This window comes from Leucopleurus acutus, assembly GCF_964270905.1.
Source record: "Leucopleurus acutus genome assembly, chromosome: 1".
In the NCBI taxonomy this organism is placed as follows: Eukaryota; Metazoa; Chordata; class Mammalia; order Artiodactyla; family Delphinidae; genus Leucopleurus; species Leucopleurus acutus.
The window spans coordinates 88,516,210-88,539,807 of NC_139142.1; positions in this window are offsets into that span (position 1 = coordinate 88,516,210).

Genomic DNA, 23,598 nt, shown 5'->3' on the forward strand with positions numbered 1-23,598 from the left:
CTTTTGTCTTTACACATTTTTGGTTATATAATTCTAATCAGATTGCATGTGGAATTCTCTATACAATTATATGCCAACAAACTGGACAACCTAGAAGAAATGGACAAATTTCTACAAACATACAACCTGCCAAGACTAAATCAGAAAGAAACATAATCTGAATGGACTGATCATTACTAGTGAAATTGAATTTGTAAAAAACAAAACAAAAACTTCCAGCAAACAAAAGTACAGGAGGAATGGATGGCTTCACAGGGGGAATTCTATCAAACGTATAAAGAAGAGCTAATACCTATTCTTCTCAACTATTCCAAAAAATTAAAGAGGACTGAACACTTCCAAAGTCATTCTGTGAGGCCTCCATTACCCTGACACTAAAACAAGAGAAAGACACTACAAAAAAAGAAAATTACAGGCCCATATTTTTGCTGAACATAGACACAAAAATCCTCAACAAAATATTTGCAAACTGAATCCAGTAGTAAATAAAAAGGATTATACATCAGGATCAAGTGGGATTTATTCCCAGGATGAATGGATGATTCAGTATTCACAAATCAATTGATGTGATACACCACATTAAGAAAGGAAGAATAAAAATCACATGATCATCTCAATAGATGCAGAAAAAGCATTTGATAAAATTCAACATCCACTCATCAAAAAACTCTCTTCAAAGTGGGTATAGAGGGAACATATCTCAACATAATAAAGGCTGTTTATGATAAACCCACAGTTAACATCATATTCAATGGTGAAAAGCTGAAAGCCTTTCCATGAAAATCTGGAAAAAGACAAGGATGCCCACTCTCACCACTTCTATGTAACATAGTATTGGAAGTCCTAGCCAGAGCAATCATACAAGAAAAATAAATAAAAGGCATCCAAATTGGAAGGGAAGAAATAAAACTGTCACTATTTGCAGATGATACAATACTATATATGCAAAACCCTAAAGTCTTCACCAAAAAGCTACTAGAATAAATGAATTCAGTAACACTGCAGGATACATGACCAATATAAAGAAATCTGTTGCTTTTCTATACACTAATAGTGAAGTACCAGAAAGACAAAACAACAAGATAATCCTATTTACAATTGCATCGTAAAGAATAAAATGCCTAGGAATAAACTTAACCAAGGAGGTGAAAGACCCGTACTCTGAAAACTATATGACATTGATGAAGGAAACTGAAGATGATACAAAGAAATGGAAAGATATCTTGTGTTCTTGGATTGAAAGCATATTGTTGAAATGTCCATATTACCCAAAGCAATCTATAGATTTAATACAATCCTTATCAAAATACCCATGACATTTTTCACAGAATTAGAACAAATAATTCTAAAATCATATGGAAGCATAAAGAACTCCAAATTGCCAATGCAATCTTGAGAAAAAAGAACAAAGCTGAAGTTGTCACCCTCCAAGACTTCAGACTATACTACAAAGCTATGGTAATCAAAATAGCATGGTACTGGCACAAAAACAGACACAAAGACCAATAGAACAGAATAGAGAGCTCAGTAATAAACCCACACACCTAACAGTCAATTAATCTATGACAAAATAGGCAAGACTATATAATGGAGAAAAGACAGTCTCTTCAGTAAGTGGTGCTGAGAAAATTGAGCAGTTACATGTAGAACAATGAGATTAGAAGTTTCCTCACAACATATGTGAAAATAAACTCAAAATGGCTTAAAAACCTAAATTTAAGACTAGAAACCATAAAACTCCTAGAAGAGAACATAGGCAGAACACGCTTTGGCATAAATCATAGCAAATATTTTTGGATCTGTATCCTAAGGCAAAGGAAACAAAAGAAAAAATATACAAATGGGACCTAGTTAAACTTAAAAGCTTTTGCACAGTAAAGGGAACCATTGACAAAACAAAAAGACAATCTACCGAAAGGGAGAAAATATTTGTAAATGATATGACCGATACAGGTTAACATCCAAAATATACAAACAGCTCATACAACTCAATATTTAAAAATATCCTATTAAAGAATAGGCAGAAGACCTGAAAAGATATTTTTCCAAAGAATACATACAGATGGCTAAACAGGCATATGACAAAGTGCTCAATATCACTAATTATTAGAGACTTGTAAATCAAAACCACGATAGGATATCACCTCCCATCTGTCAAAATGGCTATCATCAAAAAGACCACAAATAACAAATGTTGGAGAGGATGTGGAGAAAAGGGAACCCTTGTACACTGTTGGTGGGAATGTAAATTGGTGCAGCCACTATGGAAAATAGTATGAGCTTCCTTAGAATATAGGATGCATGTATTTTTTCAAATTAGAGTTTTCGTCTTTTTCGGATATATGCCCAGGAGTGGGATTGCTGGATCATATGGTAACTCTATTTTTATTTTTTAAGGAACCTCCATACTGTTCTCCATAGATACATACATCCCAATGTTCATAGCAGCACTATTTACAATAGCCAAGACATGGAAGCAACCTAAATGTCCATCCACAGATGAATGCATAAATAAGTGTATACACACATACACACACACACACACACACACACACACACACACACAATGGAATATTACTTGGTCATAAAAATGAATGAAATTTTGCCATTTGCAACAATATGGATGAATCTAGAGAGTATTATGGTTTGTGAAATAAGTCAGACAAAAACAAATAAGGTATGTTATCACTTATGTGTGATATCTAAAAAATAAAACAAACGAATATTTATATAAAATAGAAACAGACTCACAGATATAGAAAACAAACTAGTGGATACCAGTGGGGAAAGGGAAGGGGGGCGGAGCAAGATTGGTGTATGGGATTAAGAGATACAACTACTATGTATAAAATAAATAAGCATAATGATATATTATACAGCACAGGGAAATACAGCCATTATTTTGTAATAATCTTAAATGGAATCTATAAAATTTTTGAATCACTATGCTGTACACCTGAAACTAATAGGATATTGGGAATCAACTATACTTCAATAAAAAATAAAATAAATAAAAATATATATTTCAGAAGCCAAAATAAAAGAAGATGGTGTGTGTGTGTGTGTGTGTGTGTGTGTGTGTGTAATACAATGGAATACTATTCAGCCATGAGAAAAGTGGAAATACTGCAATTTGTGAGAACATGAACCTTGAGAACAATATGCTAAGTGAGATATGTCAGACAGAAAATGACAAATACTGTATGATATCCCATACGTGGTAACTAAAAAACAAACTCAAAAAACAGAGTGGAATGGTGGTTCCCAAGGGCTGGGAATGAGGGAATAAGAGAAATGTTGCTTAAGGATACATACTTGCATTTAGTAGATAAATATATCCCGGAGATCTAATACACAGTTTAGTGATTATAGATAATACAACTGTATTATAAATATTAAACTTGCCAAGAGACTAGTTCTGAATTGTTCCCACTACTACAAGAAATGATAATTATGTGATGTATTAGAGGTGTTAGCTACTGCTATAATGGCAACCGCACTGCAATACTAAATATATAAAATCAATATGTTGATTTACTTAAACTTACACTATTGTTATATGCCAATTCTATCTCTATAAAATACCCTAAAATAGTTTTATCTCACACACACACACACACACACACACACACACACACAGAGTCCTCCCTTGGTATCTGCAAGGGATTGTTTCCAGGACTCCTGCAAGGATACCAAAATCTGAGGATACTCAAGTCCCTTATACAAAGTAGTGCATTTGCATATAACCTACGCACATCTTCCCATATACTTTGAACCACCTCTAGATTATTTATATTACCTACTGTAATGTAAATGCTATGTAAATAGTTGACAGCACATGGCAAAATCAAGTTTTGCTCTTTGGAACTTTCTGAAAAGTTTTCCAAATATTTTTGAGCCATGATTGATTGAATCCATGCATGTGGAACCTATGGATATGAAAGACTGACTGTACATGTATACATATAGTGTATAAATGTATGTATATTCCTAGTTATAATAGGTTAAGTTTTGTATGGTGATTAGATTCATTTTCTTTTCATTTTGCCTTCTATGAGTTTGGAGGTTGTATTTTCCATATCCATTCTTTTAGTAATTACCACAGATACTTTAACATGGATACTTCAAAAGTCTGATGTTAATCACTATTTTTACCCTCTTCTCAAATGAAAAGACATCAGAATGCTTCAGATCAAATCAATCTTCTCTCAGAGTATATGGTTTTTTTCTTTTCATTTGACAAAATATATATTATTATTTTATATAGCCAATATTTGTTTAGATTTGCCTACGTAAGTCTTTGCTCACCATTTCTTTCTGCATCTGTGCCTTTCCATTTGGTATTACTGCTACTTGAAGCTCACTGTTGAGAATCACCTTTAGTAAGAAGGTGGTAAATTCTGGTATCTTTTAGCCTGGATGTGTTATTTTCTTCCCCTCCTATTGTTGAAAGGAAATTTCGCCACGTATTCCATGTAAGTTGATAGTTATTTTTTCTTAGCATTTTAAAATATCATTCATTGTCTTCTGGTTTTCATTATTGTTGTGGGGAAAAAAAATCAATCAAGCTATTTACAATGCCCTTGTAGAAACATCTTTACTTTCTAGATGCTTTACAGATCTTTCTGCCTTTATTGTTTTACAGTTTCACTGGAGTTTATATCTAGATGAGAATTTCCTTTTATTGATATTGCCTGGAATTTTTTTGACTTCTCAAATCTGAGGATCAGTTGTTTTTTAAACTTTAGTGTATCTCTTGAACTATTGCTTCTGATACATTCTCTTTATTATTTCCTTATGAAACATTCTCCTTATTATTTCCCTATGAAACTCTAATTAGACATCTTTTAGAACTTCTCATTCTATCTTTAGTGTCTCTTAATCCTGCTTCATATTCTGTCCTTTAAACACTGTACTGCATTATGCATAATTCATTCAGATCTGTATTCCATTTTACTGATTTTTTTTTCCTCAGTCATGTTCAATCAGTTAAGCCATCCATTGAATTTTTTATTTCAATGATTATATTTTTATTTCAGGAAATTCTATTTGGTCTTTTCATATCTGTTTTGTTGCTTTTTATTATTTTGTGTTCCTTTTTCCTATTTTTAAGCCTCTCTTATTTCTTTAGATATGTTAAACATGCCTTTTGTATACTCTTTGATAATATCTGAATTCTCTGCAACACTGATTCTGCTGTTGTTTCTGGTTGGCAATTCCTCATGATACATTGTGATACTTGACTGTAAGTACATGTTCCTTGGAACTTTATTTGTAGGAATTATCTGAAAAGTGGTTTAAAGTTGGGTCTCTTCAGATAAGAGTTGTCTTTGCTTCTGATGTTGGCTGGGATACTACCAACCTGCAAATTACTTCTATTTCTCACCTTGAGTTTTTCTGACCATAAACCTGTGTGAAAACTGGCTTGTGGTTATATATTCTCAAGGGAGACTGATTTACCCTCTACCTTGCTATGCTTTTTTCTGCATAGTAAGTTTGTTTCTCATGTACCCTTACAATGAGAATGTCAACCTTTGGGCTCCCAGCTTAATTCTGGAATCTTCCATTACATTTTCCTCCTTAGGTGTGTCTTAGGCTTTATTTCCTGTATCTCATGCAGGGTGACCCTGAGCAGCTATTAAATCAGAAGCTCAAAGTTACCAGGATTTGGCAAATGCTGTTAGAGCAAATTCTGGGCTACCCATAGGCTTACCTAAGAATGATTGTCTCTTTTACTTGTTTTGGGTATCTGAAGATTCATCAAAACAATACATAGCATTTTTATTGTTTTCATTGGGAGGGTTATGGAGAAAATCTCAGTACACCATATTGCCAGAATCAGAAGTCAAATCAGAAGTCAGGTTTTTTTAAAATCACTCAATATTATATCAAAAGTATTCCACATAATATTTGTAATCATTATTGTAATAGCAAATGGAGTTTCTTTGCCATTCCCTAATTTTTTATTATTTTATTATTATATTATATTAATAATTATTTTATTATTTTTTAAAGAGCAATGCTATAAATACATTTAAAAATAACATTTTCTGTATATTTGAAGTTATTTTCGTAGGTTATATTACCAGTGTAGTATTGCTGGACTAAAGGGATGCATATTTTAAGGTTGTTGATATACTTCACAAAAGTGCTTTTCAAAAGCATTGTAACAATTTACATTTTCATTAATTAAAATGAGAGGGCTCTATATCCTCATCATTATTTGGTGTTATTGTTAATACTTTATATTTTCCAATTTGATAAGGGACTTTTCTTTAAAAGCAAAAACATGTTTGTCTTAAAATCTATTTGTGATTAAAAATTTTTAAGTTTAAGAAGTTCCATTTGTCTGTTTACATATTTATACATATGTTTATTATTGGAAGTAAATACAGAACGGCTAACCTCTGAGATGGGTGGTAAAAATAAACATTTGTCAGCTCTAGAATATTTTGGTTCTTATCTCTCTCTTTACTCTTCCTCCACTCCCTTCCTTCTGACATTTAGGGAAATGTTTTTTAAACATATAATATACCCTATCTCTAGAATGCCTTCTTCTGGAGGTGCCCAGAGGCCACCCAGTGTCCTCATACAAATCCTGATAAACTCCTCCCTTTTTAATCCACTCTATCCTCAGAATAAACCAGTTCATTTATGGTCACTAGTTTTCCAGCTTAACAATGACAACAAACAGTAAGAAAACACAAACCTTAGAAACACAAAAACTATATTTTTCCCTTGGGACTTTTTTTTTTATATATAAGGTCAAATAGTTTGTGAATACACAAAATAGTTTGTACATGTGGAGGACAGTCAGGGAAGACAGATCAATATTCCAGATTTTTTTCCCCAGAAAATAAACATATTTTTTCCTACTTAGAATAATTTTTATGTGCAGACAGTGCAAAACATCCCCCTTGAAGGCAAGTCTTCTGTAGCAGTAGCCAAAGGAGGGGGTTGCCTCTGTGCCACCAGCATTTATAGGCTCAGCTTCCTGAGGACCTGCTCCCTCTCAGCATCACCTGAACCTGTCTCCCCACAGCCTCAAAGCTTTGTTTCCAATATGGTGCCTCTTGCCTCCCAACCCCCCCAGGTGACTGGTCACCTCTCTCAAGCAAAGCCCCTGGAGTCCTGATGGGTGCTTCTCTCTGAGAGCTCTCCAGGAAACCTGGCTGCTGATAGCTTTTCAGCTTTCTTTGTTTCCCTGGCGAGACTTGTTTCAAATCAGCAGCTGCCTGCCTGGGCTTGCATTCTTTGTGCCCTAATTGGGACAACCAGGATCTTGAATGAGTCTCATGCAAGGTTGCAACACATGCAGAAAGCGTCACCAATTCTCCTAGTGTTGCTCTTTGAAGTAATTATTTTCTATTTAAATTCTTTTTTTTTTTTTTACAATATCCTGAAGGTTGTTCAGATTCTGTCTGACAGATTGACTTTAAATAATGGAGAACAATTAGCCAATCATTCTGTTTTTAAAGGTCAGGTTTGACTGATTTTACCCAGAAGGATATCTGCACATCTTCAGAGGGAAATGGTTTGTAGTTTGAGTTGTTTGTAAATGTTCGATTTATTTTCTGACGGCCTGTAGCTCCCTATCCACAGCAACTGGCTGTCTTTTGGTTTTCCTAATTTGTTTCACTTCAGAAGGAAGGAGGTTATTTCAATTCACTCCTTCTGAGACTATGTGAATCATTTAACAACTCCCAGGCATCAGTCATAGGCTTCCCAGTTTAATTCCCAATCCCATATGCTTCAGCCTTTCTATTCCCAACTCCTTTCCCCATGGTTACAGCCAACCAAACATCCTATTTTTTCTTTTTTTTAAGAGAGGAATAGAAGTTTGTTTTCTAAGAAAGTATAGAGCATGGAAGAAGGTAATTCAGATTTCTGACATGTTTTAAAACATGCTTCCTATGGGATATGCCACAGAATACTCAGTGTAGTCAGAAAACATTAGTAAAGGGCTTTTACCTGGACAGAGCAGAGTTGAAGTTCGAACTCTGCTACCTCTTAGCTTTGTGACTTTGGGCCTGTTTCTCCATCTGTAAAATGAGATGTGCCTACTGGGTTCCCTGTCACTTTCCCATCCACACATGTATGTCCACTACTATATGTGTTAGACGATTAAGGTCTTAGGAATGTCTAATGGCAAGAACACTTTAAGATACTTTGTCTTGTAAAGGTAGTTAGAATATTAACTAGCATTCTCAAAGTGCTTATCTTCTTAGGCATTCGGAGAAACTTTTAGTTAAAACTAACAATTTTTTTGCATTAAGAAAAAAGCCTTGAAGTTATGAGCTTCCCTGGTGGTGCAGTGGTTAAGAATCCACCTGCCAATACAGGGCACATGGGTTCGATCCCTGGTTCGGGAAGGTCCCACATGCTGCGGAGCAACTAAACCTGTGCGCCACAGCTACCGAGCTTGTGCTTTAGTGAGCACACCAGGCAAGCCCCCAAATCCTGTTTTTATCTCTATCTCCCTTGAGTCTAGTCTCAACATTAGAGCTAGCATCTTTCAAAATACTGTCAGTTCATGTCACACCCATGATTACAATCCTCCAAGAATTTCTAACCCACTCCAAATAAAAGTCAATGTCTTTACAATGACCTTCAAAACCCTATGTGACCTGCCCCCCTGTTAAAAAGATAAAAGACAATTATCTTTTACTGTTCCCAATGTTTAGATCACTTCCCAGCCTCCCAGCCCCCAGGGACCTGCATAGCACCTTCCTCCTCTTCCTTCGTTTTTTTTTTTTTTTTTTTTTTTTTTTTTTTTTTTTTTTGCGGTACGCGGGCCTCTCGCTGCTGCGGCCTCTCCCGTTGCGGAGCACAGGCTCCGGACGCGCAGGCTCAGCGGCCATAGGCTCACGGGCCCAGCGGCTCCGCGGCATGTGGGATCTTCCCGGACCGGGGCACAAACCCGCGTCCCCCGCATCGGCAGGCGGACTCTCAACCACTGCGCCACCAGGGAAGCCCTCCTTTGGTTACCTTTATAGTGAGGCTGTCTTTTATCATACCAGTTGAAGTGAAGCCCATCCCCCTCCTTCCAGGTTTCATTTGTCCATGTAACTGTGATTACCTTCTGATACACTACATAATTTAATAATTTATCTGTTTTGTTATTTGCCCTTGCCTAGAAGCTTCCTGAAGGCAGAGATTTGGTTAATTTTGTTAATGGATGACTCCACAGCTCCTTGAATCATGCCTGGAGTGTAGTAGGCACTTAATAAATATTTGTTGAATTAATAAAGGAGAAAATTTAAAAGCCTACGATGGACTTTAGAAGGTGAACTTTTTTCAAACTTTTCAGATAAAATAATTCCTTTGGTAAAACTTCAAAGGGGATTTTACTTAAACTCAAAGGAAAAAGGAAAAAGGAAAAGATGTGGATTAACAGAGAAAATACAAGCAACGCACGAACGGATGAGTTAGTAAGTAAAAGGTTTCTGAAATGATGGAGGCCTAAGATCAGGCATGCTTTTCCATTCAGTTTTCACCATATTTGGAAATATGGTGCCTTCTCAGATTGTAAGTGATGCTGCCTTTGGCTTTTGCCCTCTCTTTTATAGTGAGGGGTTGGGGCAGAAATTGCCGGTAGAAATGCTGGTTCCTTTAAAAATACAACAAAGCCTTCCACATCCTGTGAGTACTATACAATTTCCAACAACCTGAGTTTACAGCTAATATCACATAGAAAATAAGGACCACACACTCTAGGCTTTGCCAACCCCGAGTTTCTGGTTTGAAAGCAGTTCAGTCTGCATGTTTTCTCTTTCTCTCTGTCTTTCAACTGCCACTTATAAGACCCACATTTCCTACCTCACAACGTCCCAGTTCCCAGGAGAGAACAGGTGCTCAACTTGCGGAGGCTGCTTCCAAGTCTATGTCACTGTTTTCTAGGAAATGCTGTAAAAGACACTGCTACTCCTGATCCTGGGAGACTGTTTCTCCTCTTTTAAAAAGTGATCTCAGCTCACAAAATAATTAGCTCCTTAGTGCTAATCCATGTGCATTTGCAAAAGTGCTTTCAGGTTAGGAGAAATAAAGACTTGATTAGGTCTTCATCACTGAGATGTAACACCAGGGAGCTCTTACCTGCTAGTTGCATTGGCATAAGGAGACCCAAGGCTCCTCAGGTTTTCTCACTAACCTGCTCTCTCTCCTTCCCTGCTTTTTAAAAATATGAAAAACATGTGGAGCTTGCAGAAAACTCTGGAGCCATGGGTTGATTTCGTCTAGAATGTTATTTACATTACTTTGATTGGGCTTTTGGCATTTCTCCCTTTGTTCTTAGCAGTCCTTTGGGGTACAATCTAACAGCCTCACAATCCCTCTGTATACATTGTGACCAAGACATTTTACTTTGTAATCTACGCTGCTTCTTTCCAACTCTTCAAATCAAAGAGACTTGGTATGATTCCCAGGCTCTAAGATATTAAAAGAGGAACTGAGAAAGCAGAAATGAAGACAAGAGAGGACAAATTTATGTCAATGAAATCCCGTGACAACTTACTTGCATTTAGAGATCATGCACATTTTTTTCCTTGATGAAAGGTTTCTTTTTTTAAAAAAAAAAAAAACTGTTCTGAAAATGCTAATGAGACAAGTTTCAAGAAATTGACAGTAATGGAAAACTTGAATGTTACAATGATATCTTAAAAGAAAGAAATTATTTCACTCATCTTAATCTTGCTGGAGAGGAGAAAAAAATGTGAGCAGAGAAATGACACAGCTGGCAACTGAAGCCTCGGGATTCCTAAACCTTCTCTTTTGTGCTCCCAAATGAACAAGGTTTAAGCAGCCTTCAAGAGAAAGTCAATCGAAAGTCCATGATGACTTTTCAAAATGAAACCTTGGGGGGCTTTTAAAACTACAAGCTTCAGCTCACCAAGGTCACTTTCTAAAGTGAAAATTCTTTTTAGGATAATGATTGTGGGGTTAGAAAAGGAAGGGGATGGGATGGCCTGGCGAAGTTTGAGTTACAAGCCATGTCAGGAATCTTCACCTGTAGAAAGAAACACTGTACTGTTTCCCTCAACAGATCATAGGGAGGGATACTGCCCAGCTGGGTGCTAAGCCCCCTGTGGGCTTCTTTTGCATACCACCTGCTAAGAGCATACACACCTGTTCATTGGTAGTTAATTGGTTGATCTCTATTAGAAGTTAAAACTCTGGTCATTGGGGAGACTGCATTGCTCTGGGACACCAGCAGCCCGAGGAATGCTCAGCCGTCACCAGAATTCCTAGAAAATAACCCAGATTTATGTTTTTTTGTTTTTGTTTTTTTACATCTTTATTGGAGTATAATTGCTTTACAATGGTTTGTTAGTTTCTGCTTTATAGCAAAGTGAATCAGTTATACATATACATATGTTCCCATATCTCCTCCCTCTTGCGTCTCTCTCCCTTCCACCCTCCCTATCCCACCCCTCTAGGTGGTCACAAAGCACCGAGCTGATCTCCCTGTGCTATGCGGCTGCTTCCCACTAGCTATCTATTTTACGTTTGGTAGTGTATACATATATGTTGAATTCCTTTACACTCTCTGCTGCTTTTTTTTTCAGTCTTTACACCCACTCTGCTTACAGGCTGTCTTGCTGTTGTTATCTATTGTTTCACAAATGTGTGTTTTGAATTCCTGGTTACACTGTGGCATTCTTAGGGCAAGGGAACAACTTTCAGACACCACATTCTCTGCCCTGCCCTGGAATAGGGAAGGGAGTGTGAGGGAGGAGCAGTGGCCCAGGGCTGGACTGGAACCTGAGTGAGTGGGCAGCATCAGCATGGCTATCTGGAACCCAGAAAAGTGAGTGGAGGCCACAAACTGAGCTAGCCCTTCTGAGGACTGGGTTGGCAGGGAAGGTGGGGGGAAGCTAGGCAGCCCAAGCAAGTCCAAGTTCATAATCAAAGTTAAACTTACAATAAGAACAAGAGAATGCAACAGAGGACTGTATGGACTCCTGCCAGATGTTTGCCACAGCTGCCTGTACCTCAGCCCTCTCCCAGGAGGATGTCCACCTGCTATTCAAAAAAAAAGAGGGAGGCATCAAGAGGCTCCTTCTCTTGTGTTTCTGTTGGTATCAATATCCCAGATGGTCCCTAGACGCTGACTCCATTACTTCCTAACAGAGTCATCTTGGGCACATCCCTTAATTTCTGCCTTTCTATTTCTACAAATAAAACAATGAAACAGGAATGAAAATAAGGATAAACTATGTCATTAAATTTAAGTTAATATTGTAGGTAGGCAAAAAGGATTTGTTCCTTTTCTCTTCCATTTCACATGCCCAGAGTAAGTAATGAATACATATTTGTCAAGAAACCGTAAGGTGATCTTGAGAGTGGCGTGTAGTAGTAGCTGTGGAACCAGAATACCTGGGCTCAAACTCTTAAAAACTAGCGACGTGACTTTGGACGAGCTATTTTGACTCTGTGATTCAGTTTTCTCAGGATGCAACACTAATAGTGACAATTTGATAAGGTTATGGTGAGAATGAAATGACATAATGTACACAAGATGTTAAAAAGATGATGATGTTGGTGATGATGGTAGCTTTCCCCGCCCTCAGGCTTGCTGAGTACAGCTACCATCTCTCCCTCACCTGCCTCACATACTTGTATTGCTCAAGGCCAGATATGACACATCCCTCCCCCAAACAATTAAATGTACTCTATTTTTCATGGAAAAAAGTGAGAACAGGAAAGAACATTTAAAACAAATGTCATTCGATTTTATAAATGACATAGTTTTAACGTTACCTGGGGAGATGTTGTCAAGGTAAAAAGCTGACACTCTATGGAGTGTGGAATTTCTTCCATAATAGCTTTATGGGGAATAGAAAGAGAAGTGTTGAGTTGTGTGCTGCTGAAACCCTCCTTTTCTGCATCCATAAAATCTACTTAAGAACGAGCCACATGCAACCCAAAAACTTCTGGAAGGAAAGTTAAGATCTCAGAATCCCTACTCTGGCTAGGACCCCATTTGGCACCATCCAGCAGCCTCATGCCTCCTCCAGGGCACTGACCTCAGGCACGCGGTCACGTCCCTGCAGATGTGCCTTCCAAAGCATCCTTTCTGTGGAGGGAACATTCCAAGGAGTGCTCACTGACTGAAAATTGCTGTCTATGATGGCCGTTTTGAGCAACGCTTTACATTTACCCCATGTGTAGCTCTTTCAGCAGCAGGTTTCCCTGTGGGTTATGGAAGCGGTTTAAATTTCCTTTCTAAGAGCTCTGAGCTGCCAGCTCTGGAGGAGGCTCTTTGATTTCTGAAGTTGGATGACATTCACCAAACCAGACTCACTTTTAAGAATGAAGCAGCAGTACATTCTGAACGTTCATGCTGTTCTCAGCAAGGAGCAACCTGGCCAGGGTGATGGAAGGGAAGGCTCACGGGCTGGTGGGAGAGTGGAGAGTGCTGATCTCCAGCCTTAACATTTTCAAACACAGCCGGTCACAGGTCACATAGAAATAGGGTAAAAAGGGGGGTGCGTAAAAGCGAGGAATAGGAAATTCCATTTGGGGTTTCTGTATGTGTGCCTCTTGAAATATAGCTACAGTGTTAGGGAAAAAATGTATAATTGAGTCATACATTCTAAAGAATGCTAAACGTGGACTATTGTTTTCTCCAAAGTGGGAGTTTTAAATTTGTAATCCACAGACCTTTAGGGACAATATGAAATTTTGTGTTTACTTAGGGAAGAAGGTGTGGTTTAGAGCGTGGACTTTAGAACCAGACTGCCTGGGTTGGAATCCCAGCTCTTCTTCTTATTGGACAAATTGCCCAACTTCTCTGAGCCTCATTTTTCCCATCGGTAAAGGGGATAATAACAGTACTTACCTCATAGAGTTGTGAGGATTAATGATATAACACATGTGAAACCTATATAACAGTGCCTTTCATACAGTTAGCACTAACAAGCGGTCATTATCCTTATTGTTGTTTTCCTTATTATTATTTTCACCTATATCTGTGGGTTGGCCAAAAAGTTCGTTCGGGTTTTTCCACATGATGTCACGGAAAATCGCGAACGAAATTTTTGGCCAACCCAATATAACCAAATAAAGTTCAGATTCACTGCACTAGAGTGTGACGAAACAAAATGTCAACGACGAATTTCTGTAACATCACCAATTAGCAGTTGAACAAACTAGCCTGGTAGTGACGAGGCAAAAACCATCGTACCCTACACGTACACAGTGGTTGAGCGTTTACAAAATGTTTCTGTCTGTATTTTATAGATGAGATTGTCTGGCGCAGGGAGAGTACGTGACTTGCCCAAGGTCGTGCGGATAGTTAGCTGCACAATCCAAGTCTAGTCCATCCCTACACTGATGCGCTTCCCTTCACAGTACACAAGAGGTAAACATCCTCATAATCAGACTATTGGCTGCATATTATGCATAGTGTAACAGCTCATCGAGGAAAAGCTGAAGGATTTAAGAACACCACCGCAGGTCCCGGAAGCAGCATCAGCAAACCTGTACATGACGAACAGTCAATCACTGTTCAGCTTTGCTCTCCAGTCACTCATCAGCTGTAGATTCCACAGAATGCTCCACGCTGAGCCAGACGAACACGAATTGCTGTCTGGAGAGCTTTTAGAAATATATGCTCAGAGACCGCATTCGAAAAATTCATCAAAAATGGGGGGTGAGATGACAAACTGCAAATTCAAAGGATTTATTTATGTCTTTATAACCTAAGTATATGGCAATATTGGGCCTTGAACAAATTGCTTTGGCCCAGCCCCCAACTTGACCTTCAGGGTAGTTTTGGAACCCTGCTTGTCTGGAATAAATCCTGTCTAAAGGATTTATTCACTGCTCCCTTAAACCCCACCAATTACCCTTTTTGCCACTTTGCCTATGTTTAGTTGTCCAGGATATATTCTCCAGGCCGTTGACTAAATGCTACTCATCTTTCAGACCCATCTCAAAATTTTACATCCCCAGATAGAACCCATGTTTGTAATATAATACTTGCTTTTGAACTCCTGGGGAAATGTTTTTCTAAATTACTTAATTTGCCTTTAGCTTTAACTGCTGCACATTTTCTTTTCATATACATGTACCCTGTCTTTCCCACAGAACCATTTTTTCTTGAGGGCCAGGAACACATCCTTTATTTCTTCATATGCCACATAGAACCTCAAATTATGCCCTGTAACTACTAGAAGCACAGCAGACACTCAATTATCAATTGATTACATTAAAAGATCAAGTTATACATATCAGCTATGTACCTGATTAAACTTGGACAAAAACAAGCATAAATCAGCCAAAAAAACAATTTTTTTTAAAAAATTTAAAAGCTCCTATAATGGATAGCATTTTTTCTCCCAAAGTTTCACTGCTTCTGCTGTCACCCAACATCTGAATCTTGGCTCTTTTCTGAGGATCATACCCAGGATATGAAAGGGGTATGTGAGATATCAGTTAGTTGATGCTGTTATCTAATGGAATAACACTAAAAAGAATGATAAATTTATCTATAACCCCCACCTCCAAGGGCTATCATTCAAAAATAAAGCTAAAGGAAAAAGCCAAAAAGGAAATATGATTGTCACTCACAACTTTTTCAAATGCCTCTCCTGGAAAGTAAGTTCTGAGGGGCGAGTTAAGGTGAGAAAGGAGATTAGGAAAGTTGCTAACTAGAAGGAGTGAGAGTCCCATCAGAGGTTCATGTAGTTGGTAGGGGAAGGAGGCATCCCGTGGAGACCCCAGTGTCCTCATAAAGAGAAATTGATAGAGGAGGAGCTAGGGTGGAAGGGAGGCGAGGTCGATTCTTAATAATGAAGGAAAAGTGGGCCTGAGCAATGACTGTCCTTTGTGCTGGATGGAGGGAAGCTTTGCCAACCTGGGGCACTAGAACCCTGACAGGAAGCCTCTGACATCAGCACAAAACACATCCCCAGGACTGTATCTGGGGTTTCAGCCTATCTGAAATTGGTTTATCCTTTTTCTTCCATTAGATGGTACCCACTTTATAGATAGGAATTCTATTTCCTAAGCCTCTGTTTCTGCTTAGCCTGGACGATTGTGTGTGTGTGTGTGTGTGTGTGTGTGTATAAATACAATGCCATAATTTTAATTGGCATATGTGTATACCCCTCAGAAGTTCATTGCTAAAAGACATTTCTGTCAATGAGAATGTATGTGTAGGTGGTTGTGCAGTGGTAGTGGAGATAGCAGAGATTGGTATGTAAAATATAAAATCTCTGGCAGCAAGGAGAAGAAAATACTACTTCAGAGTTGTCTGCTTACAGCAAAGTTGGAAAGCCAAAAAATGTTGGCAGCAGGACTTGCACACCTCACCAGTCCTCCTGGTACTCTACACGAGTGTTTTACACACTGTGGGTAGCAAGCCGTTAGTGACTCATGAAATCAATTAGAGGGCTACATCTAGATTTAAAGAAATAAATTTAATAGTATAGTCATTTAAAATATACATTTAAAATGAAATAGAACAGAAAATGTCAGAATACGTTACATACTGTAAGAGTATTATTTAGTGAACTTTTTGTTATATAAAAGTATGTTCTGATTCATGATTTAAAAAAATGTATTACTTAATGAGGGTCACGGTCAAAAAAGTTTAAAACTCACTGCCCTAAAGTATTGCAAGGCTTTCCTTGATTTAATTGGGCAGTCTAGGATGAAGGATATGCTTTAATGGGTTGTGAATGCCACTTTTATCTAGTAGGAAAAGAGTTTTAAAAGACATAAAAACTACTAAGCAAATGAGAAAGAGCTTCCCTCACGGAGAAAAGAAGTGTGTGTAAAGGCAACATCCTGGAGAAGCCATAGGCCATTGGGGGAGACAGTCAAATAATAAGCAATTGCCCTATGAGGTCTATCAATTATAACGTTGCTTATAATAGAAAGCTAATGGAAACAGCTTCAATGGTCCACAAATAAAGGCTTGATTAATATATGAGTACATATTTACAATCAGACATATCCAACCATTACACATGAAGGTAAGGATCTACATTTACTGGCTTAGAAAGATGGGTGTGAAATATTGTTGAGTAAACAATAAAAGCAGGTTATAAAAATAGTACAGTAGGCTCATTAGGAAGGACCTTCAAGATGGCGGAGGAGGAGTAAGACATAGAGATCACCTTCCTCCCCACAGATACATCAGAAATACATCTACATGTGGAGCAACTCCTACAGAGCACCTACTGAATGATGGCAGAAGACCTCAGACCTCCCAAAAGGCAAGAAACTCCCCACGTACCTGGGTAGGGCAAAAGAAAAAAGAAAAAACAGAGACAAAGAATAGGGACGGGACCTGTACCAGTGGGAGGGAGCTGTGAAGGAGGAAAGGTTTCTACACACTAAGAAGCCCCTTCGTGGACGGAGACTGTGGGTGGTGGAGGGGGGAGCTTCGGGGTCATCGAGGAAAGCGCAGCCACAGGGGTGCGGAGGGTAAAGTGGAGAGATTCCCGCACAGAGGATCAGTGCCAACCGGCACTCACCAGCCCGAGAGGCTTGTCTGCTCACCTGCCAGGGTGGGCGGGGGCTGGGAGCTGAGGCTTGGGCTTCGGTCGGAGCGCAGGGAGAGGCCTGGGGTTGGCTCAACACAGCCTGAAGGGGGCTAGTGCACCACAGCTAACCAGGAGGGAGTCCAGGAAAAAGCCTGGACCTGCTGAAGAGGCAAGAGACCATTGTTTCAGGGTATGTGAGGAGAGGAGATTCCTTGCCTGTCTGCCCACAGAAGGCAGAGAACCGACTGAACAAGCTCCAGAGATGGGCACGAGCCACAGCTATCACCTCGGACACCAGAGACGGGCATGAAATGCTAATGCTGCTGCTGCAGCCACCAAGAAGCCTGTGTGCAAGCACAGGTCACTATCCACACCACCCTCCCGGGAGCCTGTGCAGCCCGCCACTGCCAGGGTCCTGTGATCCAGGGACAACTTCCCCAGGAGAAAACATAGCACACCTAAGGCTGGTGCAACGTCACGCCAGCCTGTGCCACCATAGGCTTGCCCCCCATTCTGTACCTATCCCTCCCCACGGCCTGAGTGAGCCAAGCCCCCTAATCAGCTGCTACTTAAACCCCGTCCACTATGAGTGAAGAACAGATGCTCTCAGACGACCTACGTGCAGAGACAGGGCCAAATCCAAAGCTGAACCCCAGGAGCTGTGCAGACAAAGAAGAGAAAGGGAAATCTCTCCCAGCAGCCTCAGAAGCAGCGGATTAAATCTCCACAATCAACCTGATGTACCCTGCATCTCTAGAATACCTGAACAGACAATGAATCATCCTAAAATTGAGGCAGTGGACTTTGGGAGCAACTGTAGACTTGGGGTTTGCTTTCTGCATCTAATTTGTTTCTGGTTTTACATTTATTTTAGTTTAGTATTTAGAGCTTATTATCACTGGTAGATTTGTTTATTGAATTCGTTGCTCTCTTCCTTTTTGTAATATATATATATATATATATATATATTTTCCTTATTCTTTTTTGTGAGTGTGTATGTGTATGCTTCTTTGTGTGATTTTCTCTGTATAGCTTTGCTTTTATCATTTATCCTAGGGTTCTGTCTATCCAGTCTTTTTTTTTTTTAGTATAGTTTTTAGCACTTGCTATCATTGGTGGATTTGTTTTTTGGTTTGGTTGCTCTCTTCTTTCTTTCTTTTTTCTTATTACCTTTCAATTTTTTTATTTTTAATAATTTTTTATTTTAATACCTTTATTTTTTTCTTTCTTTCTTTCCATTTTTCTCCCATTTCTTCTGAGCTGTGTGGCTGACAGGGACTTGGTGCTCTGGCCAGGCATCAGGCCTGTGACTCTGAGGTGGAGAGCCAAGTTAAGGACATTGGTGCCCAAGAGACCTCCTGGTCCCATGTAATATCAAATGGTGAAAGCACTCCAAGAGATCTCAACTCAATGCTAAGATCCACCCCCACTCAACGAGCAGCAAGCTACAGTGCTAGACACCCTATGCCAAACAACTAACAAGACAGGAACACAACACCACCCATTAGCAGTGAGGCTGCCTAAAGTCATAACAAGGTCACAAACACCCCAAAACACAGCATCAGATGTGGTTCTGCCAACCAGAAAGACATGACCCAGCCTCATCCACCAGAGCACAGGCACCAGTCCCCTCCACCAGGAGGCCTACATAACCCACTGAACCAACTTTAGCCACTGGGGGAAGACACTAAAAATAACGGGAACTACAAACCTGCAGCCTGTGAAAAGGAGACCCCAAACACAGTAAGTTAAGAAAAATGAGAAGACAGAAACACACAGCAGATAAAGGAGCAAGGTAAAAACACACAAGACCAAACAAATGAAGAGGAAATAGGCAGTCTACATGAAAAAGAACTCACAGTAATGATAGTAAAGATGATCCAAAACCTTGGAAATAGAATGGAGAAAATACAGGAAACATTTAACAAGGACCTAGAACTAAAGAGCAAAAAAAAAAAAATGATGAACAACACAATAAATGAAATTTAAAATTCTCTAGAAGGAATCAATAGCAGAATAACTGAGGCAGAAGAACGGATAAGTGACCTGGAAGATAAAATAGTGGAAATAACTACCAGAGAGCAGAATAAAGAAAAAAGAATGAAAAGAATAGAGGACAGTCCTAGAGACCTCTGGGACAACATTAAATGCACCAACATTCGAATTATAGGGGTCCTAGAGGAAGAAGAGAAAAAGAAAGGGACTGAGAAAATATTTGAAGAGATTATAGTTGAAAACTTCCCTAATACGGGAAAGGAAATAGTCAATCAGGTCAAGGAAGCCAAGAGAGACCCATACAGGATAAATCCAAGGAAAAACACGCCAAGACACATATTAATCAAACCATCAAAAATTAAATAAAAACAAAAAATATTAAAAGCAGCAAGGGAAAAACAACAAATAACATACAAGGGAATCTCCATGAGGTCAACAGCTGGTCTTGCAGCAGAATCTCTGCAAGCCAGGAGGGATTGACAGGACATATGTAAAGTGATGAAAGGGAAAAAATACAACCAAGATTATTCTACCCAGCAAAGATCTCATTCAGATTTGATGGAGAAATTAAAACCTTTACAGACAAGCAAAAGATAAGAGAATTCAACACCACAAAACCAGCTTTACAATAAATGCTAAAGGAACTTCTGTGGGCAGGTAACACAAGAGAAGGAAAAGACGTACAATAACAAACCCAAAACAATTAAGAAAATGGTAATAGGAACATACATATCTACACTTACCTTAAATGTAAATGGATTAAATGCTCCAACCAAACGACAAAGACTCGCTGAATGGATACAAAAACAAGACCTGTATATATGCTGTCTACAAGAGACCCACTTCAGACCTAGGGACACATACAGACTGAAAGTGAGGGGATGGAAAAAGATATTCCATGCAAATGGAAATCAAAAGAAAGCTGGAGTAGCAATTCTCATATCAGACAAAATAGACATTAAAATAAAGACTATTACAAGAGACAAAGAAGGACACTACATAATGAACAAGGGATCAATGCAAGAAGAAGATAAAACAATTGTAAATATTTATGTACCCAACATAGGAGCACCTCAATATATAAGGGAAATGCTCACAGCCATAAAAGGGGAAATCAACAGTGACACAATCATAATACGGGACTTTAACACTCCACTTTCACCAATGGACAGATCATCCAAAATGAAAATATATGAGGAAACACAAGCTTTAAGTGATACACTGAACAAGATGGACTTAATTGATAATTATAGCACATTCTGTCCAAAAACAACAGAACACACTTTCCCCTCAAGGGCTCATGGAACATTCTCCAGCATAGACCATATCTTGGATCACAAAACAAGCCTTAGTAAATTTATGAAAATTGATATCATATCAAGTACTTTTTCGACCACAACACTAGGAGACTAAATATCAATTACAGGAAAGAATCTGTAAAAAATACAAACACATGGAGGCTAAACAATACACTACTAAATAACCAAGAGAGCACTGAAAAAATTAAAGAGGAAATCAAAAAATATATACAAACAAATGACAATGAAACACGACGAAACAAAACCTATGGGATGCAGCAAAAGCAATTCTAAGAGGGAAGGTTATAGCAATACAGTCCTTCTTCAAGAAACAAGAAACATCTCAAATTTAAAAAGTAGCCTTAAACATAAAGCAATTAGAAAAAGAAGAAAAAAAAACCCCCAAACTTAGCAGAAGGAAAGAAATAAAAAAGATCACATCAGAAATGAATGAAGAAGAAATGAAAGAAACGATAGCAAAGATCAATAAAACTTAAAGCTGATTCTTTGAGAAGATAACCAATATTGACAAACCATTAGCCAGACTCATCAAGAAAAAATGGGAGAAGACTCCAATCAACAGAATTAGAAATGAAAAAGGGGAAGTAACAACTGACTGCAGAAATACAAAGGATCATGAGAGATTACTACAAGCAACTCTATGCCAATAAAATGAACAACTTGGAAGAAATGGACGAATTCTTAGAAAAGCACAACCTTCTGAGACTGAACCAGGAAGAAATAGAAAATATAAACAGACCAATCACAAGCACTGAAATTGAAACTCTGATTAAAAATCTTCCAACCAACAAAAGCCCAGGACCGATGGCTTCACAGGCGAATTCTATCAAACACTTAGAGAAGAGCTAACACCTATCCTTCTCAAACTCTTCCAAGATATAGTAGAGGGAGGAACACTCCCACACTCATTCTACGAGGCCACCATCACCCTGATACCAAAATCAGACAAAGATGTCACACAAAAAAGAAAACTACAGGCCAATATCACTGATGAATATAGATGCAAAAATCCTCAACAAAATACTAGCAAACAGAATCCAACAGCACATTAAAAGGGTCATACACCATGATCAAGAGGGGTTTATCCCAGGAATGCAAGGATTCTTCAATATACGCAAATCAGTCAATGTGATAAAGCATATTAACAAAATGAAAGAGAAAAACCATATGATCATCTCAATAGATGCAGAAAAAGCTTTTGACAAAATTCAACACCCATTTATGATAAAAATCCCTCCATAGAGTAGGCATAGAAGGAACTTACCTCAACATAATAAAGACCATATATGATGAACCCACAGCCAGCATTGTTCTCAATGGTGAAAAACTGAAACCATTTCCCCTAAGATCATGAACAAGACAAGGCTGCCCACTCTCACCACTACTATTCAACATAGTTTTGGAAGTTTTAGTCACAGCAATCAGAGAAAAAACAAGAAATGAAAGGAATCCAAATCAGAAAAGAAGAAATAAAATAGTCACTGTTTGCAGATGACATGATACTATACATACAGTATTCTAAAGATGCTACCAGAAAACTACTAGAGCTAATCAATGAATTTGGTAAAGTAGCAGGATACAAAATTAATGCACAGAAACCTCTTGCATTCCTATACACTAATGATGAAAAGTCTGAGAGAACAACTAAGGAAACACTTCCATTTACAATAAAATTTACCCTTCCATTGCAACAAAAAGAATAAAATACCTAGGAATAAACCTACCTAAGGAGACAAAAGACCTGTATGCAGAAAACTATAAGACACTGATGAAAGAAATTAAAGATGATACAAACAGATGGAGAGATATACCATGTTCTTGGATTGGAAGAATCAACATTGTGAAAATGACTATACTACCCAAAGTACTCTACAGATTCAATGCAATCCCTATCAAACTACCACTGGCATTTTTCACAGAAGTAGAACAAAAAATGTCACAATTTGCATGGAAACATGAAAGACCCCAATTAGCCAAAGCAATATTGAGAAAGAAAAACGGAGCTGGAGGAATCAGGCTCCCTGATTTCAGACTATACTACAAAGCTACAGTAATCAGGAAAGTATGAAAAAACAAAAAAGACAGTATGGTACTGGCACAAAAACAGAAATATAGATCAATGCAACAGGATAGAAAGCCCAGAGATAAACCCATGCACATATGGTCACCTTATCTTTGATAAAGGAGGCAGGAATATACAAAGGAGAAAAGACAGCCTCTTCAATAAATGGTGCTGGGAAAACTGGACAGCTACATGTAAAAGAATGAAATTAGAACACTCCCAAACGCCATACACAAAAATAAACTCAAAATGCATTAAAGACCTAAATGTAAGGCCAGACACCATCAAACTCCTAGAGGAAAACATAGGCAGAATACTCTATGACATAAATCACAGCAAGATCCTTTTTGACCCACCACCTAGAGAAATGGAAATAAAATAAATAAATAAATGGGACCTAATGAAATTTAAAAGCTTTTGCACAGCAAAGGAAACCATGAACAAGATGAAAAAGAACCCTCAGAATGGGAGAAAGTATTTACAAACGAAGCAACTGACAAAGGATTAACCTCCAAAATATAGAAGCAGCTCATGCAGCTCAATACCAAAAAACAAACAACCCAATCCAAAAATGGGCAGCAGACCTAAATATACATTTCTCCAAAGAAGATATACAGATTGCTGACAAACACATGAAAGGATGCTCAACATCACTAATCATTAGAGAAATGCACATCAAAACTACAATGAGGTATCACCTCACACTGGTCAGAATGGCCATCATCCA